Here is a 12,467-nt window from a genome sequence, read left to right as displayed (position 1 = left end):
AGGACTGATTTCCTTTAGGATGGACTGGTTGGATCTCCTTGGAGTCCAAGGGACTCTCAAGAGTCTTCTCCAACACCACAGTTCAAAAGCATCAATTCTCTGGCACTCAGCTTTCTTTATAGTCCAACTCTAACATCCATACATGACTACTGGAAAAACCATAACTTTGACTATACAGACCTTTGTCAGCAAAATAATATCTCTGCTGGTTAATATGCTATCTAAGTTGGTCATAGTTTTTCTTCCAAGGAGCAAGCATCTTTTAATTTCTTGGAATCAGCTACATGTTTACATATATCCTCTCTTTTTCTGAATTTCCTTCCCATTAAGGTCACCACAGTGCACTGAGTAGAGTCCCCTGAGCCATACAGTAGGGTCTCTTTAGTTAACTATTAGCACATACGTGTCAATCTCAGTTCATCCCACTGCTTCCCTTTTCCCCCTTGGTGTCCATACATTTGTTCTCCACTTCTGTGTCTGTATTTCTGCTTTCCCAGTGAGATCACCTACACCATTTTTCTGGATTCCATACTTACGTATTAATATATGGTACTGTTTTTCTCTGACTTACTTCACTCTGTATGATAGTCTCTAGGTCCATCCATGTCTTTATATAAAGAACCCAATTGTGGTCCTTTAATGGCTGAATAATATTCCATTGTATATACCACAGGAAAAAATTTCTATTATGTTTGACTTACTGTATATTGCTGAGTCACTTCATTATAGCAGGTATCATGACTCTAACTAGCACTTTATTTTTCTTTCCTCTGTATCTTTCTCTCTACTAGAATCTATCTATATCTGAATTCAGACATGACCAAGCATCTCCTATCTTAAAAGAAAACAAAACCAAAAGACATACTTCCTCTGACTCCACATTCTTGCCCAGTTTTGTCTGGACTTCCTTCCACAGACAATCTTAAGTTCTCTATGCAGTCTTAATTGCTTGCTTCTCGTTCACTTGCAGCCCAACTCATACGGCTTCTTTGCCACCACTCCATTAAAACTGCTGCTGAAGCACTCTATAAATGCCATATTTCCAAATCCAGCAGACACTCATTGGTCCTCACTGTAGCTCCCAGGATTTAATACATCAGTCGCATACTGACAAAGGTCCATATAGTCAAAGTTATAGTTTTTCCAGTAGGCGTGTATGGATGTGAGAGTTGGACTATAAAAAAGCTGAGCGCCAGAGAACTGATGCTTTTGAACTGTGGTGTTGGAGAAGTCTTGAGAGTCCGTCTGACTGCAAGGAGATCCAACCTGTCCATCCTAAAGGAAATCAGTCCTGAATATTCATTGGAAGGACTGATGCTAAAGCAGTCACATACTTCATGACATATTTTCTTCTCTTGGGTCCTTGAAATAATCTCTTATGCGAATGACAGGAATTTTGAAAGTATAATATCTAAAACTCATCTCCAACTTCTACCCCTTCATTCTCTCATCTCAATAAGTGGTAATTCCACTCATCATAGTGGCTCATGCCAAGAATCTGAGAGTCACTTTGAACACATCCTTCTTTCTCACTATCCATAGCCAATCAATCATCACGTCCTGCCAGTTTTATCTCCTAATTTTTCTCAAAAGTAGGTACTCTTCTTCATCTGCATTCTCCTTCACCCCTCCCATTTTATGATTAAATTTGTGATTTATGATTAAAATTGTAAATCAGATGTCACTTCCCTCTTAAAATTCTTTAGAAAATTTCCACTGTCTTAGAATAAATTCCCTGGATTTTACTTAATAAATACAGCCTATAAACTCTTATATGGTCTTGTCTTTCCTATGTCTTTAGTGTCATCTAGCAATCAATCCCCTTTGCTCATTACATTATGGCTTTTCTTTTAAACCTTTGAAATGAATGAGTTCTTTCCCACCTGGTGTGTGTTTAGTCACTTGTCATACTGAACTCTTTGCAACCCGGTGGACTTGTAAGCCCCTAGGCTGCTCTGTCCATGGAATTTCCCAGGCAAGACTACTGGAGCGGGTTGCCATTTCCTACTCCAGGGGATCTTCCCAATCCAGGGACTGAAACTGCCTGAGAACCTCTCTAATTGTAAGAACAAAAATCAACTCAAACAAACTTAAGCAAAAACAGGAAACACAGTAAGTCACGTACTAAGTGGCTTCAGACGTGGCTAAGATGCTTTCTCCTTGGAAGAAAAGCTATGACCAACCTAGACTGCACATTAAAAAGCAGAGATATTATTTTGCTGACAAAGGTCCATCTAGTCAAAGTTAGAGTTTTTCCAGTAGTCGTGTATGGATGTGAGAGTTGTACTATAAAAAAGCTGAGCACCAGAGAATTGATGCTTTTGAACTGTGGTGTTGGAGAAAAGTCTTGAGAGTCTCTCTGACTGCAAGGAGATCCAACCAGTCTATCCTAAAGGAAATCAGTCCTGAATATTCATTGGAAGGACTGATGCTGAAGTTGAGACTCCAATACTTTGGCCACCTGATGTGAAGAACTGACTCATTGGAAAAGACCCTGATGCTGGGAAAGACTGAAGGCAGGAGGGTAAGAGGACGACAGAGGAAGAGATGGCTGGATGGCATCACCAACTTGATAGACATGTTTGAGCAAGCTCTGGGAGTTGGTGATGGGCAGGGAAGCCTGGCGTGCTGAAGTCCATGGGGTCACAAAAAGTTGGACACTACTGAGCGACTGAACTGAAGTCAAATGTGGCTAATTCCAGAAACTCCAATTATGACCTTATTGTGTTGTTTTATGACTCTGCTTATCTTTGGTTTGATTCTTCTTGATTTGACATGATCTGTCCTCACAGATGCAAGATATCCACTCTCTAAGATGCTGATTTATGTAATGAAGAATTAATTTTACCCAGAGAGAGGTCTGGCCTTTATCCCTTTATCCTAGGCTTCTGGGAAGTAATCTTTAGGCACTTTGAAAGTCATGCTTGATACGAGTGTCTCTACTTGCCTGGGGGCTGTACACCAGCCAGATAGTAACACTGTGAGTTAAGGCAAGGGCTTTGATCCATATCAGCAATGTGCATCTTAAGGTGACTTTGAGTCAGTGGTATCAGTTGACCTCTGGAGGGGCTGGGGACTGAGACCACCCACATCATATTTAGGGGACGAAGCCCTTGTGAAAGTTCTGGATGCTGATGGTCAAATGAATGTCCTGACTGGCAACATTCTGTGCATATTGTCACATGTAGTGTTAAGAGAGTAATGCAATCTTGACTCCACTGGGAGAGGACAGCTCAATACTCCAGGTTTGGTACCCTCCTGGCCAGTGAGCCTTTGCCTTTGGCTGATTTTAATCTGTATCCTTTGCCTGCAATAAACTGTAACCTTTAATTCCACAGCTTTAAGTGAACTTTGTTTTTCTAGCTAATTCTCAAAACTGAAGGTAGCTGTGAAAGTGAAAGTGAAAGTGAAGTCGCTCAGTCGTGTCCGACTCTTTGCGACCCCATGGACTGTAGCCTATCAGGCTCCTCTGTCCATGGGATTTTCCAGGCAAGAGTGCTGGAGTGGATTGCCATTTCCTGGGAACTACCAAATGTGTGCTTGGTGTAGAAGTGAGGTTGGTCTTGTGCAAACATGCCCCCTCTAACCATTGGCTAATTCTCTTATACATTTTCTTACACATTACACATTCTTCGCTTAATAACTGTAGCCACATGATTCTGTTTATTCTGATACTCTAAAAGAAAGGTTGCAGGTGAAACCTTGGCTGGCTAGCTTGATGTAAGTGTCCTAAGTGGGAGAAGGAGCATTGTGGTCAGTATCAGCCAGATATCTACCTAAGCTGTGGCAGAATGGGTTCCTCACAGGAAAGAAGGTTTAAGTTACCAAAAGAGAAGAAAAAGAAGGGGAATAGGGATTCTGGGTAGACAAAAATAGCAGATACTCAATATGGCTCATTTGTACAGCCTTTCCCTCTCTGAGAACACTCCTGATTCTTACTCACCACTTCCACCATCACCACAATTTTCTAATGACTAAGTATACTTGCCATTTGAGTTTCAGATTAAATGTCATTTCACCCGAGAGGCTTCCTTCAGTTAAATTACAAGTTCTCATCAGATGGTTCTATAGCTCTTGACAGTTTTTGGTTATATATTCACTGGCCTGTTGTTTTTTAGTCACTAAGACTTAAATAGAAGAAAGTGGGGAAAACCACTAAACCATTCAGATATGACCTAAATCAAATCCCTTATGATTATACAGTGGAAGTGAGAACTAGATTTAAGGGACTAGATCTGATATATAGAGTACCTGATGAACTATGGAATGAGGTTCGTGACACTGTACAGGAGACAGGGATCAATATCATCCCCATGGAAAAGAAATGCAAAAAAGCAAAATGGCTGTCTGGGGAGGCCTTACAAATAGCTATGAAAGGAAGAGAAGCGAAAAGCAAAGGAGGAAAGGAAAGATATAAGCATCTGAATGCAGAGTTCCAAAGAATAGCAAGGAGAGATAAGAAAGCCTTCTTCAGAGCTCAGTGCAAAGAAATAGAGGAAAAGAACGGAATGGGAAAAACTAGAAATCTCTTCAAGAAAATTAGAGATACCAAGGGAATATTTCATGCACGGATGGGCTCGATAAAGGACAGAAATGGTATGGACCTAACAGAAGCAGAAGATATTAAGAAGAGGTGGCAAGAATACACAGAACTGTACAAAAAAGATCTTCACGACCCAGATAATCATGATAATGTGATCACTAATCTAGAGCAGACATCTTGGAATGTGAAGTCAAGTGGGCCTTAGGAAGCATCACTACGAACAAAGCTAGTGGAGGTGATGGAATTCCAGTTGAGCTATTTCAAATACTGAAAGATGATGCTGTGAAAGTGCTGCACTCAATATGCCAGCAAATTTGGAAAACTCAGCAGTGGCCACAGGACTGGAAAAGGTCAGTTTTCATTCCAATCCTAAGGAAAGGCAATGCCAAAGAATGCTCAAACTACCACACACTTGCACTCATCTCACACGCTAGTAAAGTAATGCTCAAAATTCTCCAAGCCAGGCTTCAGCAATACCTGAACTGTGAACTTCCAGATGTTCAAGCTGGTTTTAGAAAAGGCAGAGGAACCAGAGCTCAAATTGCTAACATCCACTGGATCAGGGAAAAAGCAAGAGGGTTCCAGAAAAACATCTACTTCTGTTTTATTGACTATGCCAAAGCCTTTGACTGTGTGGATCACAATACACTGTGGAAAGTTCTGAAAGAGATGGGAATACCAGACCACCTGACCTTCCTCCTGAGAAACCTATATGCAGGTCAGGAAGCAACAGTTAGAAGTGGACATAGAACAACAGACTGGTTCCAAATAGGAAAAGGAGTACATCAAGGCTGGATATGGTCACCCTGCTTATTTAACATATATGCTGAGTATATCATGAGAAACGCTGGGCTGGAAGAAGCACAAGCTGGAATCAAGATTGCTGGGAGAAATATCAATAACCTCAGATATGCAGATGACACCACCCTTATGGCAGAAAGTGAAGAGGAACTAAAAAACCTCTTGATGAAAGTGAAAGAAGAGAGAGAAAAACTTGGCTTAAAGCTCAACATTCAGAAAACGAAGATCATGGCATCTGGTCCCATCACTTCATGGCAAATAGATGGGGAAACAGTGGAAACAGTGGCAGACTTTATTTTGGGGGGCTCCAAAATCACTGCAGATGGTGATTGCAGCCATGAAATTAAAAGACGCTTACTCCTTGGAAGAAAAGTTATGACCAACCTAGATAGCATATTGAAAAGTAGAGACATTACTTTGCCAACAAAGGTCCATCTAGTCAAGCCTATGGTTTTTCCAGTGGTCATGTATGGATGTGAGAGTTGGATTGTGAAGAAAGCTGAGCACCGAAGAATTGATGCCTTTGAAGTGTGGTGTTGGAGAAGACTCTTGAGAGTCCCTTGGACTGCAAGGAGATCCAACCAGTCTATTCTGAAGGAGATCAGTCCTGGGTGTTCTTTGGAAGGAATGATGCTAAAGCTGAAACTCCAGTACTTTGGCCACCTCATGCGAAGAGTTGACTCATTGGAGAAGACCCTGATGCTGGGAGGGATTGGGGGCAGGAGGAGAAGGTGACAACAGAGGATGAGATGACTGGATGGCATTACCAACTTGATGGGCATGGGTTTGAGTGAACTCTGGAAGTTGGTGATGGACAGGGAGGCCTGGCGTGCTGCAATTCATAGGGTTGCAAAGAGTCGGACACGACTGCGCGACTGAACTGAACTGAACTGAACTGAACTGAAGTCCTGTCCAACTCTTTTGCAACCCATGGACTATAACCCACAGACTATAACCCATCAGGCTCCTCTGTCCATGGGATTTCCTAGTCAAGAATACTGGAGCAGGTTGCCGTTTCCTTCTCCAGGGCTCTTCCCAGCCCAGGGATCAAAACTGCACCTTCTGCCTCTCACCAGGCGTCCTCGTGTGAGTGACATCGTCTTTAAACCCTGCGTGGCAATCCCTGACGCACCGCCGTGATGCCCAGGGAAGACAGGGCGACCTGGAAGTCCAACTACTTCCTTAAGATCATCCAACTTCTGGATGATTATCCAAAATGCTTCACTGTGGGAACAGACAACGTGTGCTCCAAGCAGATGCAGCAGATCCGCATGTCCCTCCGCGGGCAGGCTGTGGTGCTGATGGGCAGGAACACGATGATGCCCAAGGCCATTCGAGGGCATCTGGAAAACAACCCGGCTCTGGAGAAACTGTTGCCTCACATCCGGGGAAATGTGGGCTTCGTGTTCACCATGGAGGACCTCACTGAGATCAGGGACATGCTGCTGGCCAACAAGGTGCTGGCTGCCGCCCGTGCTGGTGCCATAGCTCCGTGCGAAGTCACTGTGCCGGCCCAGAACACTGGTCTGGGGCCCGAGAAGACATCCTTCTTCCAGGCTTTAGGCATCACCACTAAGATCTCCAGGGGCACGATTGGAATCCTGAGCGATGTGCAGCTGATTAAGACCGGAGACAAGGTGGGCGCCAGCGAAGCCGCGCTGGTGAACATGCTGAACATCTCCCCCTTCTCCTTCGGGCTGGTCATCCAGCAGGTGTTTGACAATGGCAGCATCTACAACCCCGAAGTGCTTGACATCACAGAGGAAACTCTGGATTCCCGCTTCCTGGAGGGTGTCCGCAATGTTGCCAGCGTGTGCCTGCAGATCAGTTACCCGACGGTTGCATCTGTACCCCATTCCATCATCAATGGGTACAAGCGCGTCCTGGCTTTGTCTGTGGAGACTGATTACACCTTCCCACTTGCTGAAAAGGTCAAGGCTTTCTTGGCTGATCCATCTGCATTTGTGGCTCCTGCCCCCGTGGCTGCTGCCCCCACTGCTGCCCCCGCTGCCACCACCGCAGCCCCAGCCAAGGTCAAAGCAAAGGAGGAGTCGGAGGAGTCGGACGAGGATATGGGATTCAGTCTCTTTGACTAATCCCCAAAAAGCAGCCAACCGGGCCAGCATTACTTGTGAAATGAGAAAATAAAGGCTTACTTCTCTTAAAAAAAAAAACAAAAAACAAAAAACAAAAAAACCTGCACCTTCTGCACTGGCAGGCAGATTCTTTACTAGTCAGTCACCAGGGAGGCCCATTCACTGGCATGATTATTAGTTTAAAATCTTAATGCCCCCTTGATTCTAAGTTCTATGGATTCAGGACCTTGTTTATATTATTTATCATGTAATAGGTACTTAAAATTATCTGTGAAAGGAATGAATGAATCAATGAGAATTTAAAAAATCGGTCAATGAATTACCTTCATCTCAGATCTTAGGCTAACTCTTCAAATGTTCTTTCTTAGTGAGAGGTCAGTCAGTGAATACCTGGTTAAACGTTGGACCCAGATGTTGGAACCAACGAAAGAAAGTTGCTTCAATTTTGCAGTCAGAAATTCAACTGTATAACACTTAGAACTAAAAGTCACTGGGTAGATTAGCCTCATCATCCTTTATTGAAACAAAATATGTGATATTTGCATGGAAAATTAATAAAACTATGTGCCTCACCTTGCATAATGATTTTATCTGATTTCAGGCACATGGTAACCAGCGAGCTAGGTAATGCAAATAGATGTTTCTTTCATCTGTTTAACAGATTGAAAAAAAAAAAAGAGCTGGAGAACCGGAAAGGTAAGGTGAATTACTCAGGATCACATGGAAAAGTCTGAGGTCAAAACAAGATTCAAGACTATTATTCAGCCATGCTGAAGCCCAGTTCTATACTCTTATCTATGAACTCAAAGTTGCTCATCCTCTCAATCTTACAGTCAATATTCTCTGCTGTCTCCTGCAGTTGTGGGATATGTCAAAAGTCACACAGTATTAATATAGTAAATTTGAATATGAATAATTTTCCATGTCTTGTGGACATTTTTAATTATTTGGATTTTTAGCATTCTTTATATCACTCCCTGATCAGGGACTTACTTTCAATCAGGGACTTACTTCTTCCACACTCTCAGTTCTAGTGGTACTGGTGATTTTTCCATCCCCAGCTCCAAAATATTCCGGCCAATGAGAGTCTAGCCTACCCTAGACTGTAGATTTAATTAAGGGATGACACATGGCCCATAACAGCCATCAAAATTCAACAGAAGCTTTGGTAGGGCTTTGGAGCAGGAACAGACATTCCCTCTCAATTGGTGTGAACCATCATGGAGCTGTCATGAGGCCAGAACTCCTGCAGTCATTCGTTCCCATGTGGAAACTGAGGCTGAAATTCATCAGTGGGAGGCAGAGCTGAGAGGTGAGGAAAAATCATGTTTTTATGATACATTTTGAAGCCTGAATCCAACTGTGCCTGAAGTCTACACTACCTCTGGGTTTTTAGTACAAAATCCAATAAATTCCTTCTCTTGGGTAAGTCAGTTTGAGAAGGATTTTGTCTTTATCATCCAGAAAGATCTTAAGTAATATGGTGGTGGTTTAGTCGCTATGTTGTGTCTGACTCTTGCAACCCCATGGACAGAGGAGCCTGGCAGGCTACAGTCCATGGGATTCTCCAGGCAAGAATACTGGAGTGGGTTGCCATTTCCTTCTCCAGGGGATCTTCCCAACCCAGGAATTGAACCCGGGTATCCTGTTTTGTAGGCGGATTCTTTACCAACTGAGCTACAAGGGAAGCCCGTTAACTAATATATCCTATGATAATGTACTCTCACTCAATTGTATTCCATACCTTTTCCTGAAAGAGAAAGAGTAGAATTAGAGTTATTTTCTGGAGAATTGCCCATGTTGGATCTTCCCTGATGGCTCAGCAGGTAAAGAATTTGCCTGCAGTGCAGGAGACAGGAAACACGGGTTTGATCCCTGGGTTGGGAGGATCTCCTGTAGGAGGAAATGGCTACTGACTCCAGTATTCTTGCCTGGGAAATCCCATGGACAGAGGAGTCTGGTGAGCTACAGTCCATGGGGTCCCAAAGAGTTGGACACGACTGGGCAATAATATTTGAATTTGCATTTGCCCATGTTGGCTATCTTCCCCCTCAATTAGTCCTAGAGTGTACATGAAAATAAGGATGCTAAAAGAATACAAATCATGATGGTTTAGAGCAGAAAATACTCTGAGCTCAGAATCAGAGGACCTAAACTTTGTTCTGGGTTTCCCTTGAGGCTCAGGTGCTAAAGAATCCGCCTGCAATGCAGGAGACCTGGGTTTGATTCCTGGGTTGGGAAGATCCCCTGGAGATGGGAAAGGCTACCCACTTGGTATTCTGGCCTGGAGAATTTCATGGACTGTATAGTCCATGAAGAGAGTCGGACACAACTGACCGACTTTCACCCCTTTGCAGTCACTCCTCTTTGGATCTCTCTTCACACATAACGTGAGAGAGCATAAAGCTATAAATCTGGATGTCTGAAATAGAGCATTTGGAGATGTTGTTTTTCTCAGTTTCAATTCTGTGCATGAATCTAAACACTAACTGTATACGTCAGAGAACTTTGAAGATGATCACATTAGCCAAAATGAATTAGCTGGGAGAAAAGTAGCCTCTAAGGGTGAATATTCTTCACTCATTCATTCACTCACTTGCTCATAAATATTTTTGAGTGCTTCAAAAGCACCAGGCACTACTACAGGTGCTGAGGATATAGGTGAACAGTCTCGTTCTTCATAGAATTTATTTTCTAGAGGTGAAGATACATCCTAATCAAATATATTAAATGGAGTGTGTCAGTTTGTTTTCTGGGTCTAAGTCTGTTTCTCTTTTGTAAATAAGTCCATCTGTATTATCTTTTAGACTCCACACATAAGGATATGATATTTTTCTTTGTCTGATTTACTTCACTGAGTATGATAATCTCTAAGTTCATCTACGTTGCTGCAAATGGCATTATCTCATTCTTTTTATGGCCAAGTAATACACCATTGTATATATGCATATTCTTTTTGATATATATATTTGTCTGTGTTGTGTCTTTGTTGCAGCATGCTTGATCTTTGTTGGGATATATGGGATTCAATTCTCTGACCAGGGATTGAACCTAGGCCCCGCTGCATTTGGAGTGTGGAGTCTTAGCCACTGGACCACCAGGGAAATCCCTGTATCACATATTCTTTATCTATTCATCTGTTGATTCCATGTCTTGGCTTCCATACCTTGGTTATTATAAATAGTGCTGCTATGAACATTAGGATGCGTGTATCTTTTTGAATTAGAGTTTTCTCTAATGCCTAGGAATAGGTTTGCTGGATCCTATGGTAGTTCTATTTTTAGTTTATTAAGGAAACTTCATACTGTTTTCCATAGTGGCTGTTCCAGTTTATGAAAGGAGAAAGAGAGTGGGGTAGGGATAAAGCAGGAGTTTGTGATTAGCAGATACAAATTGCTATATACAAAACAGATAAACAAGTTATTTTATATATATATATACATACATACATACATCCTTTTCATATTCTTTTCTATTATGGTTTATTAAAAATTATTGAATATAGTTCCCTGTCCTTCATATGTATATATATCTGAACACTGTGCTATATACCAGAAGCCAACACAAAGCTGTAAATCAATTTTACCGCCAAAAAAAAAAAAAAAAAAAAATGGCGTGTGTTAGAAGATGCTAAGTGCTTAGCAGGAAACTAGAGCAGAGGGAAAGACAGGATGTGCCTGAGTTTGCCATTCGCCCTTTGACATAAAGTGCCACAGATAAGATGGCATTTGAAGAGGTACCTAAAGGAGGTGAGAGAGTAAGTCTGGCTATTTCCTACCAAAGAATAGGAAGTGCAAAGCCCCTAAGGTGAGCATGTTTTGTCATGTTTTAGGAGCGTTTGCTACTGGAACACAGTGAGAAAAGGGAAGAACAGTAAAGATGAGATCAGCGGGGAGGAAAAATACCAAGAGAAGCTGGAAGCTGCTGTTGATTTGAAGATGAATTGTCCCCATCCTCTTATGTGTGGATCTTTGCTAGTAAAACTGGGGAGAGGGAGTAGACTGTTTCAGTCCAGTTGTAATAGCTGTTTGGACTAGGGTGGGATCAGAACCTGAGACTCACTGTCAGAAACATGTGTTCCTTGGAGAGTAAAGAGGCATTTCTTTCATTTTCAGCAAAGCCTAACTTATCTAACATCAGGGCCCTCTGTCCTTCCTTGTCCTCTATCGTGAGGCCCTGAGGTACTCCTGTGCTCCCTAACGCAAGTGTGCTGAATGTGGCAAGACAAGCTCTCAGCATCTGATCTGACTCTCTTTGTGTGTGTCTTCTGGTACCATGGAGACTAGAAATCTAAAACTGTATGTTCCAGATTCCTGTGGAGCTAAGAGTTCGGACACAAATCATTCCCATTGATTAGATGCATTTGCATCAGTTAAGAAGGTGGAAGCAGGGTTTTCTTCTTTTTCCTTCACTGTCTTTTTTCTGCAGCGCATTACAGGGTCCATCCGCTAGTCTCAGGGGAGACGCAAGGCAGTTGCAAAGGTGGCAGCAGCAATGGCTTTCAGGGCCCCTTGTGACTTTCATTGGCCCTAGGGAAGCCAATGAACCCCTTCCTTCATTAAAAAATTATACTCTATGACTGCATTGGGATAAAGATTAATGTTATTATTAAATACTTGAACATTAATTTAGCCTAAAATTTCATTTTAAATCTAATTTTAAAAGAAATTAAGTTTTATGGGGGTGTGGGAAGGAAGTTCAAGAGGGAGGGGATATATGTACGCTTATGGCTGACTCACTTTATGGTACAGCAGAAACGAACACAACATTGTAAAGCAACTATAATCCAATAAAACAAAATAATTAAAAAAGCAAAAAATAAATTTGTTGGTAAGAAGTTTTACGGGCCCCTAAATGTATTGCTGGCATTGTATCTACCACCTCCATGGTGTTAGGTTCCCAGGAATTCAGCTAAAGCCGTGTATCTGTGAGGTCAACCTTTCCTGTCTTCCTGTGGCAGCTCTGAGTGCCCATCTTCCTGTTCGTGGCCAGGAAGTAGCTCCCAAAAGGCCCACTGGCTGTGTTGT

At 42.4% G+C, this 12,467-nt stretch overlaps 1 pseudogene; it reads left to right on the top strand.

Moving 5' to 3' along the window:
• The first annotated feature begins 6,432 nt into the window (after positions 1–6,432).
• LOC138082028 (large ribosomal subunit protein uL10 pseudogene) lies at positions 6,433–7,449 on the top strand (annotated as a pseudogene).
• The last annotated feature ends 5,018 nt before the right edge of the window (positions 7,450–12,467 follow it).

The sequence above is a fragment of the Capricornis sumatraensis genome, chromosome 7 (genome assembly GCF_032405125.1).
Source record: "Capricornis sumatraensis isolate serow.1 chromosome 7, serow.2, whole genome shotgun sequence".
Classification (NCBI taxonomy): Eukaryota; Metazoa; Chordata; class Mammalia; order Artiodactyla; family Bovidae; genus Capricornis; species Capricornis sumatraensis.
Note: the sequence above shows the minus strand (reverse complement) of the source record. Positions and strands in the feature narration are given on the sequence as shown.